The sequence below is a fragment of the Panicum hallii genome, chromosome 7 (assembly GCF_002211085.1).
Source record: "Panicum hallii strain FIL2 chromosome 7, PHallii_v3.1, whole genome shotgun sequence".
In the NCBI taxonomy this organism is placed as follows: Eukaryota; Viridiplantae; Streptophyta; class Magnoliopsida; order Poales; family Poaceae; genus Panicum; species Panicum hallii.
In genome coordinates, this window is record NC_038048.1 from 29,924,073 (window position 1) to 29,930,715 (window position 6,643).

General features: G+C 42.0%; 1 long non-coding RNA gene across 1 annotated transcript; it reads right to left on the bottom strand.

Moving 5' to 3' along the window:
• Nucleotides 1-4,111: 4,111 nt before the first annotated feature.
• LOC112901506 lies at nucleotides 4,112-6,041 on the bottom strand. Its single transcript, XR_003230313.1, has 3 exons — nucleotides 5,241-6,041; nucleotides 4,914-5,137; nucleotides 4,112-4,530 (listed from the first exon to the last, which is right to left on the bottom strand). It is a non-coding gene; the product is annotated as an uncharacterized LOC112901506 (long non-coding RNA).
• Between the last annotated feature and the right edge of the window lie 602 nt (nucleotides 6,042-6,643).

The window sequence follows — 6,643 nt, forward strand, 5'->3', positions numbered from 1 at the left end:
ATGCCGTAACGGTAGCCCTGCCGCTAAACGACTTAGCTGGCGATTTAAAACCATGTTTATTTTGACACAATGCAAAAATAATTTTGGAGTTGAAGCAAAGGTCCAAGATTTTTAGAGTTACGCAAAGGAACTCAAAAGAGGGTTTTCTGAAGAGAATTTGACACCGAAAAGGGTGAAAATTTTACCTCCAAGTTGAGTGCCTAGCTTCCTGAGGCAGCAGCCGGCGTCGAACGCCTTGACGGTGAGCATGCCAACATCGCGGTGCAGGAGGACCACGAACCACCCAGCGCCGACGCCGCACGCGTCCGCGAATTCCTGCTACTCGCGGCCTAGGAACACGCCGTCGCCATCCTTACCCAACCTCAACCCGCTGGACCACGCCCCTTCCATGCGGGATGATGATGAGGGCGTCATCGGAGCCGATCTCCCGGGCGAGCTCGTCAGGGATGCGCTGGAAGGTGCAAGATGGGTGATTTTCTTTAGGCGGGTTCACGCCGCTGGCGTCCGAGCGAGCGGCGCCGGCGCGACGGAGGGAGTGCTGCATTTACCTGACGGTCGCTGATCAAAGGCAGCAGCACCCATAGGTGCTTGTGGTGGCGGGCGGCGTCACCATCCGGTGACGCCATGGCCTAGGCCCTGGGGCGTGCACCTTGTGCCTGCGTGGACGAAGCTGGGCAGTGAAGTGAATGCGAAAGCAAGCAACAGTAGGGAAGTAGGAAAATTCGGGATCCAATGGAAAGATTGGGGCAAATTAAAAGCTTGATATTCAAGAACTAATGCTAAAAATGCTAAATTTTAGTACTATCTAAATATGAGTGCTAATAGGATGAGTTAAACTTTAGCTAAGATCTGAAAATTTTAAAAATTTTAGGAAAAGTATGTGTACTAATAGATGTTGTGCTAAAGTTTAACACTCAACTTTAGCCTATCTAAACAGATCTTAAATATCATGTATTTTGCCCCTTATTTTTTGTCAAATTTATGAACCTTCAATTTTAACTTCCTTCGTAACGTAATTAAAAAGAAACTTCCTTCGTAAGGGCTATGTTCGGTTAATCCCTTTTCCAAAAGAATTGGAGGGGAATGATCCTCCCTAAGCCATCTTATGCCTTCTAATTGGGCTCGTTCCTGACATGATTTTATTTTCTTCTTTTACTGTTGAATTTAGACGGGATAGAAATTGTCAAATGTGATTCTTTCTAAGATTATTTTCCAGTTGATCATCAGGTTTGTTTTTACGGTTTCCTACCTTACCTTACTAGTCTATTGGATTGGAGATTCCCATTATTTGCTCGCTCATATCAATCCCTAGTTCCTACGGATCAATCAAGCAATCATGGAAACTCCACATATGTGTATGTATCGCTTGTGTGAATTCCGTTGCTGCGGTTCCTACGTGTGTGCTTGAATAAGCTTAACTGAATAGTGCCTAAAAGTGGTTCTGTTACAAATGCACGCTTGCTATTTTAAGCATGGTGTGTTTTCCCACCCTTTTCATTCCTATGATGTACTTCTAGCTAGATAATCCCTCCATTTTTATTTATATGTCGTATTAGGTTTGTCCTAAGTTAAATTTGGTTAAATTTGACCAAATCTATAGAAAAATATAGCAATAACTATACTACCCAACATATGCACTATCAATATATATTTCATGATGGATTCAATAAAATAAATTTGGTATATTGTAAATATTATTATTCTTTCCTATAAATTTAGTCAATGTTGGTCAAGTTTAACTTAAGACAAACCTAATACGATATGTAAATAAAAATAGAGGGAGTAGATGTTATTGACTACACGCAATGCCCCTAGTGAGAACGTAAAGAGTGGGGTAATGCAAGCATAAGTTTACTAACTATCATCTAAGTCATGCTACATTAATTAAAAAAAGAACTAAATAAGCCAATTGATTGATAAAGAGTGAGCGGATAATGGAACAAAGAGGTCACTTGAAACTAAACCTCCTGCAAAGGGAAAGCTAACAAAAGGTGATTCCTTATGAGATTATGTATTTTTCAATCACCGGACTTATAGACTTTATATATTTGCCATCTTTTCAGTTTTATCGTGTTAAATTGGATACTTATGGTGCCCTTTCTCTTCAAGAGCAATGGAGCACCCATCTTATTCAAGTTTTGGCCATGGATGAAGGGGGACGATGAAGAGAGAAAGGAGGACGAAGAGGAATGGAGAGGTTGATGGGCCTCCCTATCCGGCTAATCTTTCCATTCGCTTCTGCTCCTACTTTAGATTTGATGGCACATAGATAGATAGATTCTCTCTCCATCCTAATAGTATATAAGGCGTAACTATTTTTTTACCCAAGTCCCATAATATAAGACGTGCTCTCACTATATGCACGTACATTGATGCAATCATAATAGAGAAAATTAAATACGTTCCTTAAACTTTGAACTAGAGGTGGTTACGCCTTATATACTAAGATGGAGGGAGTATAAGCATAGGAAAAGAGAGGTGCGATCCTGAAGAGGAGCCACATAATGCGCCAGACCAAACAAAGCTGAAAAGAGAAGTTCTGATATACCTACGCAAAAATACTGAATGTTAAGTGATGAGAAAAGTGGCAAACGTTCAAAATCTAGCATGCAAGAATAGATGACAAAAACTAGAGTCAACTCAGGATATTAGCATTTGGTAGCGTTCCATCTTTTTTAGAGTGATAGAAAATAAATTCATCAAACGGCTTTAGTTCTGATCATCAATTTGTAAATTGATACTCATTCTAATCATAAACATATGACATTCTATAAAGCATGCTTTCAAAATACGTCATGGAGACTGAAAAGCATGCAACTACTCAACCGATCTTTCTTCACACAGATTTCTTGATATGGAGACTAAAAAACCAAAACAACCTACATTTTAAAACGGACAGAGTATATCATAAACGAGACCATGTGATCTTCCTTGGCGACCATGTTGCAGATACAATCCTACTATTCTTTGCTCCCGTGGGTGATAAACTAAAAACTCCTGTACTATGTGCTTAGCTTGGAGCAGGGCTTTTCACTTTTCATCAGATTTACTGGTGAAGCTTTGGGGTGTCTCCATGGCCTACTCCAGTTCTTTCAGACCACAAATATTACCACAGAAAGAGTGCCAAGCTGTGTTATGGTTTCCTTTTCAGGCTCCACATTTTAGCCAAAGAATCCCTGTTCTTTTCATTCTCTGAAACAGCAGAGGTTGAGAATCAACATGTTCTCTCAAGTTTCAACGTCCATACATGTGAATCCACGTAGCTCAGGAGTCAGGACACGCAAAGAGACAGCACATTCCTGAGCAATGCAAGCCGACTTGCTGACAAACATGTACATTGCATTCCAGAATAGGAGTAGCAACAACCGTACTGAACAGAAGTCACAGATGAACTGATGCGCTATCAATTCTTGCCCTAGCTTACTGACGTGCGACAACGACATGCCACAGCTTGGTGCCAACGATGTTGAAGGTGCAGACGTCACCTTCTTTGATCCTATTCTCCTGGCAGAACCTCTTCCAGCCCGACCCACCCAGGTGGTTGCAGTACTTGTACGGGACAACACGTGCCTGCCAAGACGTGGTGCTGCTCATTGAAGTCTTGAGGGTGATTGTGCAAGGTTCCCTTAGTCCAAGCGCCTCGCAGAAGGCCAATGGCAAAGACTGCATGAATTGCAACAGGTTCGTCAGTCAAATGGTTTCTGTAAGCCAATGTCCAGGATTAATGTATCGGTATAACAGTGGATGAATAATGAATAATGATTGCAAGACCTGAATTTTTGTTCATGTGGGGTTTGATAATACGTTCAGATGTTCTTGTAGTGCATACATATGCCAAATGCCGTACAAACACTGAGACTATATCAAAACAAGTATTTCAATATACAGGTTTGTTTCCTCTTGTGATACCATGCACACACATATTATAGGTAATTGAAGCATCAAAGGTTCTTTGTGGGGCAAAAGTCATAAGATGCCATATCCTAGCAAAATTTCAGTTCACGTTTCTTCTAAATAATGGGCACAAGTATATCAAATTTCTTGCTCATACAAATAGACAAGAGATTGTGCTTACAAACACATTTTCCATTGTGCTGGTGTTGATCTCCTTCACCCAAGCTGGTGGCCCAATCTCAAAAGCACATTTTTCCTTAGATGATGCCTTATTTGGAGTCAGGGGGACCATTTGGCCCCTTCTGTTCTTAACTACTTGAAATATATTTGTCAGTCTTGCACTTGCTACTGGCCGCAGAAGGGGTTTCCTGCTGCATTTTTAGTATATGTTAATGTATTAGACATGATAACAACATGCCACAGTGTAGTTCCAACGACATAGAAGGTGGAAATGTCTCCTTCCTTGAGACTGTTCTCCTGACAGAACCTCTTCCAACCATGTGAGATCAGGTAGCTGGAATTCTCGCTTGTGCGACCATGCACCTGCCAAGATTCAGTACTGTCCATAGAGGTCTTGAGAGTGATCACACAAGTTTCCCGCAACCCAATCGCATTGCAGAAATCTTTGGCCAAAGACTGTAATAATAGCATCCGTAATTGTTTCAGTATGTGGTCAAGGATTTAGTATATGTCAAAGAGAATAAACACTAACTTCTAGATCGAGACTCCATTGGTTGGGTTCCATAACAATATCTTTTCAAGTACAAATATGTGAAAATTGTTTATACAAAGCTGATATTATATGAACTAAATCTAATACTTTAATATACTGATTTGTTTTTTCTGATTTGCATGTGCATATCCCAGTATAGTTGCTAGTTGGAGCATCAACTCAAACATGTTGATCTCCATTTCTCCATGAGAAAATAAAAAGGTTTGCCACTCTACAAACTTTTCAACTCGCATTCTTGTTGTACACAAAATTCTATCTCAATAAATGAGGAAATAGTTGTGCTTACAAGATGATATTTAAGTGTGCTGGTGTTGATCACTTTCTTTATCCAAGATGGGGGGCCAATCTCATAGAAGGATTTCTTCTGGAATGGAGCCTTGTTCAGAGAAGTCATGGAGGCTTTTGGTTTCTTCCATTCTTCACTACATAGTTGATCTTTCTTCCTCTCACACTTTTGAATGGAAGCAGAGGGTAACTCCTGCTGCATTTCAATATCAAGTACTGTTGATACTTGATAACGCAAAAAGAGACATGTACTTTAGTATGTAACTCACATTCAGATCCACTGCAAACATATTAAATCATACCATAAACTTATTAATTTTTTCCTTACTTTGTTGAATTCTGATACCATTGTGTTTGGACTTTATCTGGCATCCATCAGGCCCAAACAATTTTGACTGTAAACGCCATGTTACCCTCATACCTTAATAGCAGACAATTAGCTTCAGTGATGCCATGAAGCTCAAGAAATTGTGACCAACCACCTGAAGGAAAGTTGTCTGGCCCATTGATCTTGAGCTCAACTTGACAAATTTTACCCAAGGGGCCAAAAAGGATGGCCATACGATTGTTCATGAGCCCCTTACACATGTAATTTTGCACAAACTTAGCAGCAATTAGCTGCACGAGCACATTAACAGATTAAAATCAGACCATTCTAGTAAAATAAAACAAAGTTCAGCAAAAGAAAAGGAAGCACTGTTACTGTCACTAACCAACTTTTCCATGGAATCTGGTGGAAGCACACTGATGAACTGTGGCCTACGGGAAGTATCTGTGCCACTCATGGGTTATTCAACTGAACAAAATATGAGTTAAAAACAGTAAATTTATACTGAACATACAAATTGACCCAGTTGCTATTTGGCAGTAGAAAGGGACTCCAAAAATTGAAGTGTCAAAATTAGCCTTCCAGAGTCCAAGCAGATCACCAAAATGATTGATATTTCTGTTTCACCTTTTCAAGAACGATTAATAAGAAATGATCCTACTGAAGGTATAATTCTACAATGGAAGAGAAGGGTAAAATCACACAAGGGACTGAAAGTCTGAAATGTTGCTATCCGGACAAGCAAGCCGTGACATAAAGGTGAAGAACTTTCAATTTCTTGAGACTTTGACACCATTAGTGGAAGGAAGAAGTCCGCCGTGGTCTAAAATACAACCCCCATCTACAAACCCGTCTAAACCACATACGTGACAACCGCCGCGGCCAGTTCACCCCGGTTTTCAGCCTGGCAGCAGTGGGGCTACTGGCGCGGGTGAGGGGGGGTACGTGGTTTGCAGAGATCGCAGAATCATTTAGACGGGTTGGGTTTGGAGATGGGGGTTGCATTTTAGACCAAGGAAAGAGATGAGGGGGGTAATCTGGACTTCTTCCTTAGTGGAAAAAGTTCAAAGATTTTCGACAACTAAGAAAGGGTCCAAGAATCGATGTCTACCGGCAGGGGGTCGGACTGCGAGCTCCCTGAGGCAGCGGTTGGCGTCGAATGCCTTGACGGTGAGCACGCCGCCGCCGTGGTGGCGGAGGACCAAGAACCACCCCCGGCGATGCCGCACGCGCCCGCGAATTCCGGCCACCTGCGCCCTAGGAACACGTCGTCGCCGTCCTACCTGACCTCGACGCGCCGGAGCCTGCCCTTTCCGCCGTATGGGGCGACGACGAAGGCCTCCTCGGCGCCGATTTCTGTGGTGAGCCCATCAGGGATCCGCTGCAAAGTGACAAGATCGGGT